This window comes from Callithrix jacchus, chromosome 20 (genome assembly GCF_049354715.1).
Source record: "Callithrix jacchus isolate 240 chromosome 20, calJac240_pri, whole genome shotgun sequence".
Classification (NCBI taxonomy): domain Eukaryota; kingdom Metazoa; phylum Chordata; class Mammalia; order Primates; family Cebidae; genus Callithrix; species Callithrix jacchus.
The window spans coordinates 16,268,007-16,290,258 of NC_133521.1; the positions used below are offsets into that span (position 1 = coordinate 16,268,007).

Genomic DNA, 22,252 nt, shown 5'->3' on the forward strand with positions numbered 1-22,252 from the left:
TAAGTACTCTTTCTGTCACTCTGGTATTACAGATCATCAGCAAAGCTATCAGAATTTTGCCTTTGATCATATTTGACAGTAATGCACAAATCCATGTTTTAGCAGCTGCTCTTTTGCTTGTGTGGTACACATAAATAGGAGGTACATTCTCTGTAGGAGTGTGCTGTGTCCTAGGAAGATGAGATTTCCATTACTACCGCGGCATTTATATATAGCCAGGGCCCCAGAAACCATTCACGGAGCGAGAGAAGCATATTATTTAACTTTTGGCATCCTTCTTTTCACACATAGCTTTTTATTTAAAGTCAACCCTAAGTCTGCTGCCGTTTTTTCCTACTTCCTAAAAAAAAAAAAAAAAAAAAAGAAATTCCTCAGGGACCACGTATCAGGAATATGTAGGTATTCATATGCAGAATGTAGCGCCTGTTTTAGATTTTGAACAGATGATATTACACGTGGCTTTTGAACCCATTTTCAATTACAGATCTGTCTTCAAGCCTGTCAGACTACCCGTCTCCCCAGCAGCCCACCAGTCAGTCATTTGGATTTTGATTTGGTCCCTTCAAGGGTTATTTTTTCAAAAAAAGACAACAAATAGACCCAAATACCAAATTGCTCTCAAAATCCAGGGAGTAAATATGTGCCCTTTCCCCTACAGCTCTCTGTTCCCAAATAACTGTGGCCTTAATTATACACAGAAGGCTCAGTGTACACAGCTTTTTCCCAGGGATAATGTGGGCAGTCAGGAGGAGTGGGGCAAGGCTCTGTCTCGGTTCCTCCTGCTGTTCATGACCTCTGGATCCAGGTGACTGTGGGCTGTCCATGACTCTCCATCTCCATGCTGACGGCTCCCAAGTTCCTATCTCCAGCTCAGATCACTCCCTCTAACTCCAGACTTGTATCCAACCCCCTGCATGATGTTTCTTCCTCCCCTCGATCTGCGCCTCCTCTGGTCTTTTCCCATCTCCATCCTTCCCTATTGCCCAAGATAAAAATGCTATGTCCTCCCTGACCTTCCTTCTCTCACTCTCCATAACTTTTGGGTCTACCTTCAAATCATTTGCAGCATCTGGCCACCTCCCTATCACCTCGGTGCTGTCAGGGCAGACCCCTACCATTTCTCTCCTGGAGTTTTGGGGTCACCCCCTAACTGCCTCCCTGCATTAACCCTCCACCCCCACCTTCAGACTCTTCTCACCATAGCAACCAGAGTGTTCTTATTCAAAAGTAAATCAGATTATCTCAATTCTCTGCTCAAGACCCTCCCATCTCAGAGAAAAAGGCTACCCAATTATCCCAGCACACTTTGAGCAGGACACAGTGATGCACACCTGTAATGCCAGTATTTTGGGAGGCCAAGGTGAGTGGATCACTTGAGGCCAGGAGTTTGAGACCAGCCTGGCCAACACAGTGAAACCCCGTCTCTACTGATAATACAAAAATTAACCAGGCATGGTGGCAGACGCCTGTAATCCCAGCTACTCAGGAGGCTGAGGCAGGAGACACTTGAACCCAGGGGGTAGAGGTTGCTGAGGACCCAGTAAGCTGAGATCCTGCCACTGCACTCCAGCCTTGGTGACAGAGCATCTTACAGAGTGCACTAATCTCTCTGCACCACTGAACCCGAGGTTTCTGGAATATTGTGTCTGAACTAGTGAAACTGGCACGCAGAAGCACTGAGTGACTCAAGTTCAAACAGCAGTCAGTCCCACTCTGCGTCTGTCTGTTTTGTCCCCTCATCCTTCGAGAACCCCCAAGAGAGCTTTTTATCTTTATACTTGAAACAATTGTGTCTACGTGAAAATGTAATTTTTTTTTTTTTTTTTTTTTTTGAGACGGAGTTTCACTCTTGTTACCCAGGCTGGAGTGCAATGGCGCAATCTCGGCTCACCACAACCTCCGCCTCCTGGGTTCAGGCAATTCTCCTGCCTCAGCCTCCTGAGTAGCTGGGGTTACGGGCACGCGCCACCATGCCCAGCTAATTTTTTGTATTTTTAGTAGAGACGGGGTTTCACTATGTTGACCAGAATGTTCTCGATCTCTTGACCTCGTGATCCACCCGCCTCGGCCTCCCAAAGTGCTGGGATTACAGGCTTGAGCCACCGCGCCCGGCCGAACATGTAATATTTTAAACTGACCTTGGTAAGAGAAAATAACTGCAGAAGCTCTATATATATTTCAAAGCAGATATTTTTGTGTTCAGGAGAAACATCTATAAAACGTAAGATAGATGCTTAACTGTAAGAATTAGTCTAAGGAATACAATTTCAACATTCATTATCTAGTGAAGGCAAATTTTTATGTCATTTTCTTTTCTTTGATTTTTGAGACAGGGTTTCACTTTGCCACCCAAGCTGGAATGCAGTGGCCCAATCACAGCTCACTGCAGCCTTAATCCTCCCACCTCAGTCCCCCAAGTAGCTGGGAGTACAGGCTCTCAACTTTCCCTAACGTCTTACTTTTAACTAAACCACGGGTTTTATGTGCCACCATGCCTGGTTACCTTTTGTATTTTTGGTAGATATGAGGTCTCACTATGTGGCCCAGGCTGATCTCAACCTCCTGGGCTCAATTAGTCCTCCTACCTTGTTGTCCCAGAGTGCTTGGATTACAGGCATGAGCCACTGCCCCAGCCAATAAATTTTTAAGATTGAGTACACATAGAAACATTTGTTTAAAAGACAATTAAGTGAACGCTCTAAACCTAAGGAAAAGTATCTGAAAGTTGTAATTCTGTTGCAAACTCTGTGTGTGTATGTGTGTGTGTGTGTGTGTGTGTGTGTTTTGCTAACTCTTGATAATATCCTTTCGAATGAGCAGCAGTAAATCTCTCATCCCTAATAGTAACAAAATGTACAGTGAATCAAGGACCAGTCTGGAAAAACGTAGAGTCATTCTTTTCCTGAGAGCAAATGACTAATACAGGTGACAGGCCCAGCCTGCCTTGGTTGGAGCTCATTTTGTTTTTCGAGGCTTCTGCTTTTCTGCCTAATCAAAGGAGACACGGCAGCCAGATGCAACTTGCCTGCCAGGCAGCCTTACTCTAGCATTGCAGCATTCTCCTCCCAGGTTCCACTGTCCTATAGCCAGCCTTGTAGTCTAGGGAAAGCTGCAAATGAGGACACCCACAGAAGCAGAAGTCTCCTTTCTGTATCTGCTTTTTCAATGTCAAGTCAAATCAACAAAGTAGGCATTATTTCATTAAACTTTCTTTTTTTTTCCCCACAGGGTCTCGCTGTGTCACCCAGGCTGGAGTGCAGTGGTGTGATCTCGGCCCACTGCAACCTCAAACTCCCAAGATCAAGCGATTCTCCCACCTCAGCCTCCAGTGGCTGGAATTACAGGCACGCACCACCATGCCGGCTAATTTTTTTAATTTTTTTGTAGAAACAGGTTCTCTCTGTTGCCCAGGCTGGTCTCAAACTCCTGAGCTCAAGTGATCTGACTGCCTTGGCCTCCCAAAGTGCTGGAATTACAGGTATGAGCCACTGCACCCAGCCAAACTTTTTATTTTAGGCATAATTTTAGATTTATACAGCAGTTGTAAAGTAAGACAGAGAGTTCTCATATACCCTTCACTCAGCTTTCCACGTCTTACATTATCATGATACCTATATCACCACTAAGTAGTTAACGTTGCTACAACACTTTTAACTAAACCACGGGCGTTATGCAGATTTCACCAGATTTTCCATAAATGTCCTTTTCCTGTTTCAGAATCCAATCCAAAGTCCCACATTGCCCTTAGAGGGCAATCATTTTTTAAAGCAAAACTGCATCAGACTGTTTGCTACGTTAATTCAGTAATTCAGCTTATTAGAAAGGTTTCTCTGCATTGGGGCAGGCACACTGGGGCCATTCGGAGCTTGCAACAGGACAAAACCGGTAAGTGCATCAAGAAGAGAGAGAATATTTGCTTTTCTTTTATTTATTTATTTATTTATTTTTTATTTTTTGAGACAGAGTTTCACTCTGGCACCCAGGCTGAAGTGCAATGGCACAATCTCAGCTTACTGCCTTCTGGGTTCAAGCGATTCTCCTGCCTCAGCCTCCCGAGTAGAGCTGGGATTACAGGTGTCCACCACCACACCCAGATAATTCTTGCATTTTAGTAGAGACGGGGTTTCACCATGTTGACCAGGCTGGTCTTGAACTCCTGACTGCAAGTGATTCGCCCACTTCAGCCTCCCAAGGTGCCGGGATTATAGGTGTGAGCCACCACGCCTGGCTACTTTCCCTTCAATAAGTTACACCTTCTCTTACGTGCCTCATTTGCTGCACTTGAATCTGTACTCCTGAGCTACCCGTTTGCTTTCCTGTGTCCAAAGAAAAGAAAATGTCCTCAAGGAACAATTTTTGTTGTACAAAAGGAGACATACAAGTCATGTGAGAATCAAACTTTTTTTAAACCTGGAAATAAACTTATCTCTCAAGGGTGATACAGGAGCAGAAAGGGTTGTAAAAGTTTGAACTCTGGGTTCTTTCCCCTCCTTCCCTCCCTCCGTCTCTCCCTTCCCTCCCTCCCTCTCTCCCTTCCCTCCCTCCCTTCCTTCCTCTCTCCCTCCCTCCCTTCCTTTCTTTTCTTTTCTTTTTTTGAGAAAAGGTCTTACTCCCTTCACTCAGGCTGGAGTTCAGTGGCACCATCTATCACTGCTCTGCTCACTGTAGCGTCAACTTCCCAGACTCAAATGGTCCTTCCACCTTAGCCACCTGAGTAGCTGGGACCACAGGCATAAGCCACCATGCCCAGCTAATTTTTTTTATTTTTTTGTAGAGACAAAGTCTTACCATGTTGGCCAGGCTGGTCTCGAACTCCTGGGCTCTAGTGATCCTCCCGCTACAGCCTCCTAAAGTGCCGGGATTACGGGCAGGAGCCACTGCGCCTGGCCTGATGTTTTCTTTTTCCTGAGCCACAGGTGGGAGATGTTTGCAGGATGAGCTGATTCCATGTGCTCCCTTACGAATTCTGAAACACTGGCAGTTCTCAGGCACTATTTTCAGAGCTATGCTGACACTTAATCATGTTGGTATAGAAAGCCGTGCTTGTTTTAAATTCATTTAGACACAGAGAAAATTAGCTAGAGTGCCGGAAGAGGAAGGGGGAGAAAATCAAGTTATTGCCATCAGAGAGGAAGAATAATAAAGTTTTAAGTAAAATCAGAGGCTCTTTTCTGTCAGTTAAAAGTACTGGGGAAAAGTGGAAATTTCAATGAAAAGAATGTATTTGGTCAGGTGATACCCTGAGTCCACAAAAAGTACAAAAATTAGCCATGCGTGGTGGAGTGCACCTGTAGTTCCAGCTACTTGGGAGGCTGAGTCATGAGAATTGCTTGAACTTGAAAGGCAGAGGTTGCAGTGAACAGAGATCACACACCATTGCACCCTAGCCTGGGCCGCAGAGCGAAGGAGAGTCAGCCTCAAAAAAAAAAAAAAAAAAAGAAGGGAAAGTGTGCTTGGGTGCTTGGGATTTGTTTTGAAGCACGTTAGCCTGGAGGCAGAAATCGGTATTAAAAGCCAGCACTTGAGGAGAGAGATGACAATGGTTGTTCCAGAAAGGGGCCTTATCTTAATAGGACCGGGAGGACTTGGCACTCAGCTATCTCCTTGGTTCAGGAGCAGAACATTTTAAAAACTGTTTCAAAGGACACTGTCGTTTTCTAATTTAGCCTTTCACTCACTCTGATTTCTTTTTCTGAGATGCTGGGTAAACATGAAATAATGTGCTTCTTTTTATTTTTATTTATTTATTTATTTTGAGATGAAGACAGTTTCCCAGGTTGGAGTGCACTGGTGCAATATCTGCTCACTGCAACCTCTGCCTCTTAGGTTCAAGCAAGTCTCCCGCCTCAGCCTCCTGAGTAGCTAGGACTACAGGCATGAGCCACCATGCCCGTCATGACTCTTTTTTTTGAGACGGAGTTTCACTCTTGTTACCCAGGCTGGAGTGCAATGGCGCGATCTCGGCTCACCACAACCTCCGCCTCCTGGCTACAGGTAATTCTCCTGCCTCAGCCTCCTGAATGATTCTTTTTAAATAGTTCAGCAGTCCAAGAAGCCTTTTCTCGGGGTTTGAGCCAGCTCAGACCTTGATCCACATTTCAGAGGATCCTACTAGCTGAATTCCTAGATCATTTCAAAGACTTTTGGGGAAGGGAGAGACATATAAAAAACATATCATGTTTGTGTATGGCCAGGAGTGAAAATCCAGTTCTCCAATGATTAAAGCATCTTTTAAAAGAAATCAATAAAAACTGAAACCCTCACTCCATTTTCAAAGACTCTTATTTCCATAGACCAAGCAATCCTCCCACCTCAGCCTCCTGACTAGCTGGGACTACAGATGCATGCCACCACGCCTGGCTTATTTTATTTATTTAGAGACAGGGTTTTGCTCTCTTACCCAGGCTGGTCCTGAACTACTGACCTCGAGGGATCCTCCTGCCTCAACCTTCAAGAGTCACTGGGATTACAGGCATGTGCAACCATACCTGGATAATTAAAAAAAAAAAAAATTAGGGGCCAGGCGCAGTGGCTCACGCCTGTAATCCCAGCACTTTGGGAGGCCGAGAAGGGTGGATCATGAGGTCAGAAGTTTGAGAGCAGCCTGACCAACATGGTGAAACCCCATCTCTACTAAAAATACAAAAATTAGCCAGGCGTGGTGGTGTGAGCCTGTAATCCCAGCTACTTGGGAGGCTGAGGCAGGAGAATTGCTTGAACCTGGGAGGCAGAGGTTGCAGTGAGCCGAGATCACTCTATTGCATTTCAGCCCGGGCGACAGAGTGAGACTCCATCTCAAAAAGTAAATCAATTAATTAAAGTTTTAAAATATTAAAGAGGCTTTGTGATTTTAAAAGGCTCTTCTGCCACTTCGAATAAAAAAAGTAGAAAATGTGTCACAGGTTACTGTATATGTATCTATGGAAAGAACAAAGTGTTCAGCTGAGTTAAATGGAGATGAAACTATTGCTTTGCTTAACCATAGCTCATGCATACCCACCCCCTCATATCATCCACATGCTGTGGCAAGGTCCCTCAGGGACTCACATCTCAGAGCAAACCTCACAGGAAAGAGGTTATGTCTTCAAGCCCCTGACAGTCATTCGCTGTGAAACCAAAGAAACTAATACAACGGTAGCCACATGGTGGAGGCTGTGGAGATGTTGTTACCAAATCTCCCTAAACTGGGACCTGCTACATAGTGGCCCAGAAATCAGAGTCTAGAGTTGAAGAGGCCCAGAAGGATGAACTATTCCAGGCTGTTAAATATATATATATATATACTTTTTGGCCAGGTGCAGTGGCTCATGCCTATAATCCCAGCACTTTGGAAGGCCAAGGCAGGTGGATCACCTGAGGTCAGGAGTTCGAGACTAGCTGGCTAACATGGTGAAACCCCATCTCTACTAAAACTACAAAAATTAGCTGGGTGGGGTGGCATGCGCCTGCAGTCCCAGCTACTTGGGAGGCTGAGGCATGAGAATCGCTTGAACCCTGATGGCAGAGGTTGCAGTGAGCTGAGACTGCGCCATTGCACTCCAGCTTGAGTAACAGAGTGAGACTTGGTCTTAAAAAAAAAAAAATATATATATATATACGTATACTGTTTATTATTTTATATTTGTTACATGCCAAAGAATGTATATAACATGTCTGTATGTTATGAAGTGATGTAGTACAATAAACACCCACCAACTTCCACTAATTTAAGTTGAGAACATGATCATTGCCTCCTGCATAGTTTCTCTGCCACTCTCTACCCCCAGAGTAATCACTATCCTGGATTTTATATTTATTACTGCCTTAGTTTTTACATCTAGTGAATGTATTTTTTTTTTTGTTTATTTTTTGAGACAGAGCCTGTTTTAACAGAGCCTGTTGCCCAGGCTGTAGTGCAGTGGCACCATCTCAGTTCACTGCAACCTCCACCTTAAAGGTTCAAGCGTTTCTCCTGCCTCAGCCTCCTGAGTCAATTATAGGTGTCCACCACACCTGGCTTTTTGTACTTTTAGTAGAAACGGGGTTTCGCCATGTTGGCCAGGCTAGTTATGAACTCCTGACCTCAGGTGATCCACCCACCTCAGCCTTCCAAAGTGCCGGGATTACATGCATGAGCCACCGCGCCTGGCCAATATAGGTGTTCTTTATACTGATCCTTTGTCTGTTATTCTCCCATCTTATAGCTTGTCTTTTAATTTTCTTTGTAGTGTCTTTATTTTTCCTTAGAGACAAGGTCTTGCTGTGTCACGCAGGCTAGGGTGCAATTGTGGGATCATAGCCCATTGCAGCCTTGAACTCCTAGGCTCAAGCAATCCTCCCACCTCGCCTCCTGACTAGCTGGGACCATAGGTGCCTGCCACCACACCTGGCTTCTTTTATTTATTTAGAGACAGGGTCTTGCTGTATTTCCCAGGCTGGCCTTGAACTACTTGCCTCGAGTAATCCTCCTGCCTCAGCCTCCTGAATCACTGGGATTACAGGCAGGCAACACCACACCTGGCTAAATTATTTTTTCTTTAATTTTTTGTGGACACAGGGTCCCAATATGTTGCTCAGGCTGGTCTTGAACTCCTGGGCTCAAGCAATTCTCTTGCCTTGGCCTCCAAAGTGCTGGGGTTACAGACGTGAGCCACCATGCCTAGATGATCTTCTATTTAGTACAGGAGAAAATAGTCCCAAAGAGGAAATGTGACTAATAACAGCTATTATTTGTTGAGAGTTTATTCCGCGCCAGCCATTGTGATAACCATTTTATGTGTATTATCTCATTTAATTTCCACAAAAACCCTAAGAGATAAATTGTTGTTATCCCCATTTTACAGAGAAAGAAATAGACTCAGTGAGGTTAAGTGAGTGCCCAAGGTCACACAGCAACCAGTGCTGGGCCCAGGGCTGGAACCCAGGTTGGGCTGATCCTGAGATCCAGTTCTTCCCAGTGCTACACTGTGCAATGATCAACAGGGCAGGCCTGGGCAGTCCTCTTCCCACCACACTGTCAGGCGTCTCTCACTTCAGTCCTGGTCCTCCCAACACAGTTTCTATAGGATTCGCCATCACTTCTAAGTGTCTCCTTTGCGAAAACTGGCCCAACCTATGCCTAAGTCATATAACCATTATCTTCAGTAAAAACGGGACTTCTCTTTTTGTTTCAAAACATCGCTCATGTCATCAACAACTCGTGCTCATTCCCGAGATTACAAGCTGCTATTTTTGAAAAGTTATTTTGCATGGCATTTTGCCTCAGGGGCCCTTGGTCTGTTTAATCTGGGTATCTCAGTTGGCAGAACACTGTGTGGCTCTCTGCATTGATTACATGTGTCTAATCTGCAGCTCTGGCTGTTGCAAAAATTCCCCTGCCTCCTCCTCTCTGCCTCACCCCCAACTGCCTTGCTCAAAACAAGTGATGGGTGGTTAATGGTTGGTCCAGAGGAAGGGAGATTCAGAGAAAGCAGAGGCCACACAGCTCAGCCAGTCCCCTTCATGGAAGGCTTGGCTGGTTTCTGGCCTCTGCTGCTGTGAATTTCACTGACAGCAGAAATTTATCCCACTCATTCATTTGCCCCTCCAGCGAGGGTCTTAAGTTGGGAGCTGAATGGTCATTCCTCCCTGCCCTGTGGAGTTTACACTGTAAAGGGCAAGGCAGACTATAAATGAGATTGCAATAAGATCTGTGAGGTGAATTAAAGGGCATGTGTAAATAAAGACAGAGTCTCGCTCTGTCACTCAGGCTTGAGTGCAGTGGCAAGCTCACTGCAGCTTTGAACTCCTGGGCTAAACGATCTCCATGCCTCAGCCTCCCAAGTAGCTAGGACTACAGGTGTGCGCTACCACATCTGGCTAATTTTTCTTATGTTTAACTTTTTTTTTTTTTTTGAGGCAGAGTCTCACTCTGTCGCCCAGGCTGCAGTGCAGTGGCATGATCTCTGCTCACTGCAACATTCACCTCCTGAGTTCCAGAGATTCTCCTGCCTCAGTCTCCCGAGTAGCTGGGATTACAGCCGTTTGCCACCAAGCCCAGTTAATTTTCATATTTTTAGTAGAGATGGGGTTTCGCCATGTTGGCCAGGCTGATCTCAAACTCCTGACCTCAGGTGATCCACCTGCCTCAGCCTCCCAAAGTGCTGGGATTACAAGCATGAGTCACCACACCCGGTCCTAATTTTTAATTTTTATGGAGACAGGGTCTCACTCTGTTGACCAGGCTGGTCTAGAACTCCTGGCTTCAAGCAATCATCCCACATCAGCCTCCCAGAGCATTGGGACTACAGGTGTGAGCCACTTTGCCCAGCTTTCGGGACCTTCTTTAAATAGTGAGTTCAGGAAGAGGCTTTCTGAGGAAAGATGCGGAGCTGGGTGGGTGAAGAGCTCAGAGGAGGTCCTAATTCCGGGCAGTGAGAGGAGGTCCTGGGGCAGGAAAAGGTGGGAGGTGTGTGACTTGGTTGGCCTGCTTTAAGGAAGAAAAGCAGGCCTGAGTGGCGGAGGTGTGGATGAGAGTGACAGGAGATGAGGGAGTAGGGAGGAGGCAGAGAGCAGATCCTTTGAGGGGTGAATATGATAGAGCTGGCTCTATGGGTAGTGGGAGGACATTATTAGATCACAAGCAGGCCAACCAAGTCACACACCTCCCACCTTTTCCTGCCCCAGGACATCCTCTCACTGCCCAGAACAGGCCATACAGATTGTCTTGAGAGCCTTTAGCAGGGCTACCTTCCAAGTCAGGTTGGGTGTGACTGGAGAGCCTCTGGCGAAAGTAACATTTAAGCAAAAACCCATAATGGGCTGGGCACAGTGACTCATGTCTGTAATCCCAGCACTTGGGGAGGCCAAGAGGGATGGATAACTTGAGGTCAGGTGTTCGAGACCAGCTTGGCCAACATGGTGAAACTGCATCTCTACTAAAAATACAGAAATTAGTCATGCATGGTAGCATGGCCTGTAGTCCCAGCTACTTGGGAGGCTGAGGCAGGAGACTAACTTGAACCCGGGAGGTGGAGGTTGCAATGAGCCCAGATTGTGCCACTGCATTCCAGCCTGGGCGACAAAGACTCCGTCTCAAAAAAATGAAAAACAGAAAACCATAACAGTGGTTCTCAAAGTCTAGTCCCTAGACCAGCTGCATCAGCACCACCTGTGAATTTGTTAGAACTACAGATTCTAGTGCCCACCCCAGACATACTGAGTCCTCCACAGCACAGATTATGGAGCCTAACACGTGCTCCATCCGTGGCCTCCGAATTGCAAGCTGTTACGTTCCAGAGTGTGCCGCTGTGTTAAGATGCACAAAGTCGTGTCATGGGGACACACCCCAGCCAGTGGGTTGTGCCCACCCTGGCATGGAATGAGGACACGGCCCAGCTCACGTAGGTTTAGCTGATTTCAAGGTACCAGGGTAGAAACAGAAATGTGTCTGCACAGCTGTGCTGGGTGAAATTTCACACTTGGCAAGGTGTGAACAGAATTAACATTTGCTGGAGTAGGTTAGAACACTTTAGATTGGCTGAGTTAAAATCAGGCAAAGAAAAAAAACAAGGGAATGGGGAAAAGTAGGTGATCGTCAACCGCATTAACTCAAGCCCAGCTGCAGAGGATGTTACCAAATCCGCTAAGGAAACTCACCTGGGACTGAGAATAAACCTGACTTCTGCCCCTAGGGGTCCTTTTGAAAAGAAAGTTCTCTGCCTGAGAACAGTTGCTCCCAGGAAAGCGCCTCCTCCACAGTGCCTGCAGAGCATCAGGCCTCGACACTTTAATTGCTCCGATAGAAACAAGCTACTGGGGTTTTAATAAAAATAGAACTCAAATAGGCGTTGAGCCCCTATTTTTTGCAACCAGAGGCACTGCCGCAGTTTCAGTTCCATCAGTGCTAGCTAGGGGGGTCTTCTTCACACAGCGAGACCCTGGTGGGAATTAAATAAGGAAAACAAGCTTATGGAGTCGATATTTTGAGAGCTTCAACAAAAAGCAGCAAGCTCTGTTAACAACAGCCAGGTTTATCCTAGGTTTAGGGAAACATGGGTCAAGACACGTGCCCCAGATCACAGCAATAAAAGCTTGGTGGGGTGGGGAGGCCGGGGGTCTGGCTTCCCGGCACTGGAGTGGCTGCTCCTCAAGCTAATTTGAATCTTCAAAAAGTAAGTAAGACGCCTCTTTTTTTTGACCAGGCATGGTGGCTCACGCCTGTAATCCCAGCACTTTGGGAGGCCGAGGAGGGTGTGTCACCTGAGGTCAAGAGTTCAAGACCAGCCTGGCCAATATGGCATAACCCTATCTCTATTAAAAATACAAAAAGCAGGCGGGCATGGGGTACACACCTGTAATCCCAACTACTTAGGAGGCTGAGGCACGAGAATTACCTGAACCTGGGAGGCAGAGGCTGGAGTGAGCCAAGATTGCACCACTGCACTCCAGCCTCGGCGACAGAGGGAGACTCTCTCAAAAAGAAGTCTGTTTGGTCAATTTGTAGCTCCTCAGTCATTTCAGTTAGAATCATTTAGTGATTAGGGGTCTAGGCTCTGTGCTGGGAGCCTCTGGGTTCAAACCTCAGCTTTGCCATTTTAGAACCACGTAACAAGGGATATGGTGCTTAGCTCAGTGCCTCACTTTCCTCATCTGTAAAATACTAATTGATGACATAAATAATACATGGTAATGCATGGACAGACCTCTAAAAGATTCAAGTCCCCTCCACCATCACCTCCCACACCCACAGCCAGCTCCGGGTGCCTCCCCGGGAGGTAACTGCATCAACAAACAGATGGCCTCCCTCCAGCCCCTTTCAATGCCTGCATGCTCATATGTAGTCCTTCATGTAGGGTGGATCTTATATCTGTTCTGTGCCCTCCCTTTTTTACCTAATAATATCTCAGAGATCTATCTACCTTATTCTTGTTTAACAACTGCAAAGTTTTTCAGAGTAGGGAAATATCCTACTCTATTTAGCCACTCAACTTCTCTGAATAATTTGGGCTGTTTATAAATTTTCACAACGTTCCAGTGAATGTCCCAGGGCTTACACGCAGCCGCGTGTGCAAGGATTTCTGTAGTACAGACTTCTGGAAGTGGAATTGATGGAGCATAGAGTAGGTGACTAAAATTCTGGGCCGGGCCCGGTGACTCACACCTGTAATCCCAGCACTTTGGGAGGCCAAGGCGAGTGGATCGTGAGGTCAGGAGTTCAAGACCAGCATGGCAAAAATGGTGAAACACTGTCTCTACTAAAAATACAAAAATTAGCCAGGCATGGTGGCCCACCTGTAATCCCAGCTACTCGGGAGGCTGAGGCAGGAGAATTGCTTGAACCCCAGGTGGCAGAGGTTGCAGTGAGCTGAGATCATGCCACTGCACTCCAGCCTGGGTGACAGAGTGAGACTCCATCTCAAAAAAAGAAAAAGTTTAAAATTCTGATAGGGGGCCAGGTTCAGTGGCTCCTGCCTATAATACCAGCACTTTGGGAAGCTGCTAGAGTTTGAGAACAGCCTGGGCAACACAGCAAGACCCCCATCTCTTAACATTCTGATAGGGATTACCAAATTACCTGCCCAAAGTCTGCCTTTTTCTAAAACCAAAAAGTATGTCTAACTATAAAAGTGACATTCCTGTAAACATGTAACATCTAACGAATACAAACAAGACCAGAAAAGAAGTTTTAAAATGCCCATGATTTCACCACCTAGTAGTGGCAATATTAACATACATGTGAATTCGAGTCATTTTACCATGGGTATAGGTACATATACATTTTTAATGAAAATGTGGTCAGAACGCAGACTCTATTTAGTAACCTGCCTTTTGCAGTTAACTGTATATAAAAAAGCTCTTTCCAAGTCATTAAAGATTCTTGAATTTTGTTTTTATTTTTGTTAAGATGGGGTCTCACTGGGTTGACCAGGTTGGTCTTGAACTCCTGGCCTCAAGCAATCCTCTCACCTCAGCCTCCCAAAAAGCTGGGATTATAGGCAGGAGCCACTGCACCTGGCCTAAAGATTCATCTATAGTGCCATTCTAGAGTCTTAACACGGTTTAGGAGCAAGAAAAGAAAGCTTATGTGGAAGGAAGGAAGCTAAAACAAAATTTGTTTAAGACTAGGCTAAAAGCAGTGTTGACAATTCATGACTTTGTTTATGTAGGAAAATTATTCTATACCCCTGGCTCCTGGAGGTCTTTGAGAATCTGATAAAGCTGAGGCAGGTGGATCACATGAGTTCAGGAGTTTGAGACCAGCCTGGCCAACATGAGGAAACTTTGTCTGTACTAAAAATACAAAAATTAGCTGGGTGTGGTAGCAGCTGCCTGTGATTCCAGCTACTCAGGAGGCTGAGGCAGGAAAATTGCTTGAACCCGGGAGGCAGAAGTTGCAGTGAGCTGAGATCGTGGCCCCTGCACTCCAGCCTGGGCAACAGAGCAAGACTCTGTCTCAAAAAAAAGAAAAAAATCGAGTGCGGAGTCTTGAGTCAGACACAGGACACACAACTTTGAATCCTGGCTTCACTACATACTCTTCAAACCCTCTGCCTGTTTCCCCACTTGTAAAATACAGACAATCCGCAGGTTCTAGCATTGCTGTGAAGTTTAAATAAGTTCATACACATAAAATGTAAGCAACAGGGTCTCCACACAGGAAGTGGTAATTAAATGCCAGCTCCCATCATTTCCAGTGTTTTGCTCTTGTGACATCTCCAACCATATCTTTGCACACATCTGTGATTACTTCCACGGGATAAATTCCTACATGTAAAATAGCTGGAATCATGAGCATATTTATAAGATTTGGTTTTGTTTTTTTTTGTTTTGTTTTTATTTTGTTTTGTTTTGAGACAAAGTCTCACTCTGTTGCCCAGGCTGGAGTTCAGTGGCATGATCTTGGCTCACTGCAACCTCCACCTCCCAGGTTGAAGTGATTCTCCTGCTTCAGCCTCCCGAGTAGCTGGGATTACAGGCATGCACCACCATGCCCGGCTAATTTTTTGTATTTAGTAGAGGTGGGGTTTCACCATGTTGGCCAGGCTGGTCTCGAACTCCTGACCTCAGGTGATCCACCCACTTCAGCCTCCCTTAGTGCTGAGATTACAGGCGTGAGCCACCACACCTGGCCATGTTTATAAGATGTTGGACACATGATGCAAAACTCTTCTGTAAAGATTCAGATTCAATGATGGTTCTAGGACTGGTTTAACAATGGTAAAGAATGGACAAAAATCCTTGCCCTCCTGGAGTTTCCTTTCGAAAGGGAATAGACAGTTAAACTAAAGATCTATTAGGGGGAGAGCGGCGGGGCCGTGAGCGTGACTCGCCCGCTCCGCGCTGCTTCCCCCGCGCCGCCCGAGCAGCCATGTCCGAGGAGAAGCCCAAGGAGGGCGTGAAGACAGAGAACGACCACATCAAGCTGAAGGTGGCCGGGCGGGACGGCTCCGTGGTGCAGTTCAAGATCTAGAGGCACCCGCCGCTGAGCAAGCTGATGAAGGCCTACTGCGGGAGGCAGGGCTTGTCAATGAGACAGATTAGATTCAGGTTTGACGGGCAGCCAATCAATGAGACCGACACTCCAGCACAGCTGGAGATGGAGGACGAGGACACCATCGATGTGTTCCAGCAGCAGACAGGAGGTGCGCCGGAGAGCAGCCTGGCGGGGCATGGTTTCTAGAGGGCCGTCTCCAGCCTGGGCCGTCCGTCCTTGCATTGCTGTTGAATGGTGACCATGCCGACCACAAAGTCGTCTGTGAAAACTTGAGGACGTTCACCACAACGGTTTTCCTCTCCTTGATGTACTTCAAGTTCGACTCAAAACTCTATCTGCAGGGATGAATCTGTAACTGAAATCAGGCCAATCAGAATTGTTACCTTTGTTCAGGTAAAATGAGTTGCAAGGTATTTGGGGTTTGTTTTTGTTTTCCCCCTCTTGTAACTTTTTTTAACCCCAAAATTGTAGCCTGAATGTTTGCTTTCAGTCTGGCCAGGGATCCGACTCCCGAGCTGGTTGCCTCCTCTGCTCACTCCAGTCACATGGAGAATTGGTGTTTCCCGCAGTGGGGTGCGGCTGTCGGCCAGGTGCCAGGGGAAAGGTGGGTAGGGAGGACAGACTGTCATTTGTGGTTATAGGCACAGGTGATTAAAATACTAAATATTGTGAATTTAGGCTTTGTCAGTATATGGTAAAGTTTAAGGGAGAATACTGGAATGTTTTTTCAAAGGGTAAAAAATAACTGAGTCCTTTGATAATTTGGCCCCACAGGCTCGCTGGCCCTTGAGCATGTGACCTTGCAGTCTGAGGCCCAGGACCCACCCCCCTGCCACCCTCCCACCCCACTCCCTGCTCAGTACCTGGCATTGGCACACAGGCAAGAATTGGCACAACCAGAATTGGCTTTTTCTTCTTAATACTGAAGAAATTCCCACGTTTCTCATTTGGTATTGGTGTTGTGGCCTCAGATTTCTTCTAGTATTTGCTTCTGATGAATAATTATGGTCTATACATAAAAAAGTAAGATTAAGTATTGCTGAATTTGCAGTTACGTTGTTGTGTAAAAGAGCTTCCAAGTGTGGTTACAAATGAACCCATGGAATGATGACTTCACGTTCTTCTCGTGGGTTTGTGCTGTGCTGCTTTCTAAATATGTATTGAATTTATGCATTAGTCTGGTGATTTCAGTTCTGTGAAATATTTTGGGATCTATACCAATTAAACATTTTCATAGTTCAAAAAAAAAAAGATCTATTAGGAGGTAACAAGTGCTATGGAGGAAACTAAAGCAGGGATGGGCTTAGTAAGGCTGAGACAGGGTAGGGGCTGCAGTTCTACAGAGGGTGGTCGGGGGCTTCCCCGAGAAGGTGACGCTGGGGCACAAGGACTTGAAGGAGGGAGGGAAACATGCAGACACCTGAGGGGAGAGTGTTCCAGGCAGAGGGAATAGCATGTGCAAAGGTCCTGGGGCAAGAACTTGCCTGAGGGGATAGGAGGAGAAGAGGCTAGAGCAGTGAAGGGGTGGGGACATGTCATGGAAGGCCCAGCAGGTTGAATCAAGCTGTACTTTTGGAGAGTTTTTTTGTTGTTTGTTTGAGACAGAGTGTCGCTATGTTGCCGATACTGGAGGGCAGTGGCACAATCTCAGCTACTGTATCCTCCACCTTCCGGGTTCAAGCTTTTCTGGTGCCTCAGCCTTCCGAGTAGCTGGGACTTAAAGGCATGCACCACTACACGCAGCTAATTTTTGTATTTTGGGTAAAGACAGGGTTTCACCCTGTTAGCCAGGCTGGTCTCGAACTCCCAGCCTCAAATGATCTGCCCTCCTCGGCCTCCCAAAGTCTGGAAGGGAGCAGTGTTAATTTCATACCACTGTAGCTCTAGGAAGGGTGAAGTAGGCATTCAAAGAGACAATGAGGACAAATCAAAATTATGTTTTCCTGTTTGAACTTATGCTTAAGAGCACTAAAAGGAAGTTACAACTCTCATTATTTCCCAAGAAAATCAGAGGTTCCTTGTTTTCTCAGTCAAACATGCAAATATTTCAGATACTCAAGTCCAGATACTTTTTTTCCTAGAACAGTTAAGAACCTAGGGTAAAATGAACCAAAATCACAGGGCCCAGGATAGAGGGTCCCTGTGCCCAAGGTCTCATCCCACCTCTTCCTCACACATGTCCTGCCACAAAGCCTCAGTCTCAGAGACACCTGCAGAGGGCAGAAAGGCCAGCTCAGAGATTACAGTTCAGGGTGAGGTAGCATCGAACCACAGATTCATCTTGGGGACCACTGCGGCTGAATAAGTGAGCTGGAATGTCCACTCACTTCCCCAAACTGCAGATTTTGTGCCTCGAAGAGACTAGGACATTCCAGGGGCTTGGGAAGGACTAGAGTTTGAGCTGAAATTGTTATAAATGAGGGGAGGGCCAGGCACGGTGGCTCATGCCTGTAATTCCAGCACTTTGGGAGGCTGAGGTGGGCGGATCACTTAAGTCAGGAGTTTGATACCAGCCTGGCCAACATGGTGAAACCCCGTCTCTACGAAAATATAAAATTTAGCCAGGTGTGATGGCCAGCACCTGTAATCCTAGCTACTTGAGAGGCTGAGACAGGAGAATTGCTTGAACCCTAGAGGCGGAGGTTGCAGTGACACAAGACCACACCACTGAACTCCAGCCTGGGCAACAGAATGATACTCTGTCTCAGATGAAAAAAAGGGTGGGATGGGAAGTGATTATTGGTATAGTATTGAGGCATTGAGGCTGGTGCTGTGGTTGCAGCTACTCAGAAGGCTGGGGTGGGAGGATCACTTGAGCTCAGAAGGATGAGGCTGCAGTGAGCCATGATCGCGCCACTGCTGTCCAGTCTGGATAACAGAATGAGACCCTGTCTCCAAAGAAAAAAAAAAAATTAAGGCTGGTGAGTGTGCCTGATGGCTTATGGGGTCAAAGATGCGTCCTGGCTTGATGAAGTGGCTTCTCTACCTTTACCAGTGCTTCCATTTGTTGCTTCACTTGTCGACAATACGTCACCGATCACCTACTGTGCACAGGCGCAGGGCCAGGTGCTCAAAGAGAGGATAGAAAGAAATATATCTGGAAGAGCTGCCAGTTCCTGCAGGGGAGGGAGGGACACTTTGCACCATGAGAGCCTTGGCAAAGTGCCGCACAAGCCTTCCCTTCTCCAAGTTCCCTTCACCAGCTCGTTCGTTTTCTCCTCCTTTCCTTCCCCCTTTTGTTTGTTTCCATTATCTCTCCTTCCTTTTCTCCCTCTCTTCTTCTTTCCTTCCTCCTTTCTCTTTTGCAGATGGTACAGCTTTATCATCAAGGAGTTAGAGTTCACATGATAATTTGTCTTGATAACTGTACCTTAGTTCATTTTTATTTTTAGCAAAAATAACAAATTCTCATTGAAAAGATAAAACCATATGAAAACATCCAAATAAGCCTGGCAAATCCTCATGCCCTTCCTCTCCTGAGAATCACTGTTAACAACTTAGCATTTACTTTCCAGGGAAGCCTTTTTTTTTTCCATGAATACACATATTTCTGCATTCAGTTTTTAGAAAGGGAAAAGGAATTCTTCATGTTTAACTTACTGCTGGGTTTGCAGTTCCTGGCACGTAGTAGGCACTGAAAGTATTTCTTGAACAAATATATTATAAATTTCTGAAAATTATCTCTTATTCAAAAATACATCATGGGCTGGACACAGTGGCTCATACCTGTAATCCCAGCACTTTGGGAGGCTGAGGCAGGTGGATCATTTGAGGTCAGGAGTGTGAGATCAGCCTGGCCAATACGGTAAAACCCCATCTCTTCAGAAAAATATAAAAATTAGCCAGACGTGGTCGCATGATTCTGTAATCCCAGCTGCTCAGGAGGCTGAGGTGGGAGAATCACTTGAACCCAGGAGGCAGAGGTTGCAGTGAGCCAAGATCATGCCACTGCACTCCAGCCTGGGCAACAGAGTAAGACCCTGTCTCAAAAAAAAAAAAAAAAAAAAGAACATCCTTCCATGTCATCTACCTCCATCTTTTTATGGCTGTGAAATACTCCATAGAATGGCTGGAGAACATGGACAGAACAATGGCCTCCGAAAGATGCCCACATGCTAATGCTCAGAACTCATGAATTTGTTACCTTGAATGACAAAAGAGACTTGCAAATGTGATTAAATTAAGGCTCTTGCAATAGGTGGGGGGAGGTCATCCTGGATTATGGGATAAGCCCATTATAATCATAAGGGTCCTTGTAAGAGACAGGCAAGAGAGTCGCAGAGCAGGCCAGGTGATGCAGAAGCAGAGGGGAAGAAGGAGAGGCAATGACAGAAGCAGAGGTCAGAGCAACGCCGTTGGAGGCCTCTAGAAGCTAGACAAGGCAGGAAATGAAGTCTCCCCTGTGGCCTCCGGGAGGAACGTGACCTTGCCAACCCATTGGACTTCTGTCATCCAGAACTGTGAGCTTATGACTTTGTGCTACTTGGGCTGCCCAGTTTGTTATTGTAATGTGTTATAGCCACGGTAAGATGCAAACTCAGCCAGAGACCTAGAAATGAAACTGCTGGCATCTTAGTCCATTCAGATTGCTAAGAAAAATACCATACCCTGGGTGGCTTATAAATAACACATTTATATTTGTCAGTTCTAGGGGCTGGGAAGTCCAAGATGAAGGCACCAGTAATTCCTTGTCTGGTGAGGGCCTGTTTCCTGGTTCATTGATGGGACCTTCTCACTGTATCCTCCCGTGGTGGAAGTGGTTAGTTAGGTCTCTGTGGTCTCCTTCATGAGGGCTCTGTCTCATCACCTCCCAAAGCACCCCACTTCCTAATACCATTGCTTTGCTGACACGAATTTGTCGTGGGAGCAGGGGAGGGGGGCATAAACCTTCAGACCAAAGCACTGGCTCAAAGACTAAATTCATTTTGTTATTCGTGCACCATCACTCGTACACACACAGTTTCCATCCCGGTCACTGCCCTCCAGCTGCTGTCTAGTATTTCTGTGGCCTTCTCAAAACGTCAATCCAGAACGACCCGCCTGACCGGGCATAGTAAGCATTCTGCTGGGCTTATCAGCCACCTTGGGAACTGTACATCTTCAGCTGCGCCCATTCAGCTAGAAATGACCTGAGCACTCAGTCTCCTTCAGTCCCGCCTCTGCTGTCCTGTCCTCGGGCCGTTGGTTTGTTTTTGACGTTGGGGCAGGACTTGATTTTTATCCCTCCCAAATTTCACAGTGTCTAAGTAAAAGGGGAGAGATGAGAATCTCCAGCAGCATTACTGACTAGTTCTTTGTCGCCATTTCATTTCCGTGAGTTTTTGGAGAATGGAAAGAGCAGGTGGATTTGGCCCTTAAACCTCAGAGAAGGAAAGAAAGTGAATAGAAACAATATCATAAATAAATAATAGAGAAAGTAAAAGCCTCCATATCAGAAATGGCTCAACCTCAGGGCTTTTAACACCTAAGAAGTGATATTTATTTTTTATTTTTCATTATTTTTTTGAAACAGTGTCTCACTCTGTCGCCTAGGCTGAAATGCAACGGCACGATCTGGCTCACCGCAGCCTTGGCCTCCCGGGCTCAAGTGATCCTCCCACCTTAGCCTCCCAAGTAGCTGGGACTACAGGCATACACCACCACACCCAGCTAATTTTTGTTGTTGTTGTTGAGACAGAGTTTTGCCATGTTTCCCAGGCTGGTCTCCAACTCCTGACCTCAAGCTGTCTGCCAGCCTCAGCCTCCCAAAGTGCTGGGATTACAGGTATGAGCCACCGCGCCAGGACTTCAACATATAATTTAGGGATGCAGTTCAATCTGTAGCAAGCACCTCCCACCAGGACAGAATGAAGCTGGTAACAAAGCCCCAGAGACACTAGTTCCCTTAGCCAGGTCCTGGTGATACTGCAGAGCACCTTGACAGGCAGCCTTGAAACTAGTATCCCTGCCCAGATGTTGGATGTGTGTGTAAGAGGAGAGGCTGTCCCTGAGTCAGAGCTTGCAGAAGAAGGGGCTGGTACAAGGTCCAGCCTCTCCTCAACTGTCCTGAGCACCCCCCACCACCGCCCCCCACCCCCGCCCAACTCAGCAAAACAGAAGCCCCAGAGTTCTTCAGCCACCTGCCCTAGGATCCAGCAAGCAATTGTCACAATTCACACTCCTTGCCATCTTTCCTCCCTCACTCCAAAAGGTTCACCAAAGCACTGCCCCCTACCCCACACATGGCTTTCCCTGAGAAGAGCTCTGGCTATTCATATGGTCGCCTCCTTCTCATGGCATTTCCAATATGTCATCGTGCCCCTTAATGGCCTCCCAGGCAGCTCCCAGGCCCCCCATGCCCTACTCTTCTTTCGGCTCTTAGCTTTGGAGAATGAGGTTGCCCCATGTCCAGGGCCTTGTTGCCTGGGTGCTTTTGGTTTTAGAACATTGCCACTGGGCTGCTTGTCCTGATCCTTGCTCTGGCTTAGTCCAGTCCAGGTTTGCAGGTGTACCCTAATCTGTCACCTGGAGAACTCCAAGACCCAGGCTGTCCTGTTTGTGGTGACCACTCAGGCTAATCCATTCCACAGTGACCACCTCCTTCCAAGTTCTTTTATCTTTGATTCGATGCATTCCCAAGCCCACTCTTAGCCTAGATAGAAAATGACAGCAGAGCCTTTACATTAGGCAGTCCCACAAATGCCGCCTCAGAGCTTGCACTTGTGCTGGGGGTTTTCCCTGTGTAACAGAAGCACAGGTATGAAGGTGGGAACGTTCCCAGCTGTCCCGGGTCCACTAGACAGGGCTCTGGCATTGCCT

The 22,252-nt window shown here is 46.6% G+C and overlaps 1 pseudogene across 1 annotated transcript; it reads left to right on the plus strand.

Moving 5' to 3' along the window:
- Positions 1-15,257: 15,257 nt before the first annotated feature.
- LOC103789451 (small ubiquitin-related modifier 3 pseudogene) lies at positions 15,258-16,705 on the plus strand (annotated as a pseudogene). Its single transcript, XR_008478118.2, has 2 exons — positions 15,258-15,847; positions 16,229-16,705. The product of XR_008478118.2 is annotated as a small ubiquitin-related modifier 3 pseudogene (transcript).
- The last annotated feature ends 5,547 nt before the right edge of the window (positions 16,706-22,252 follow it).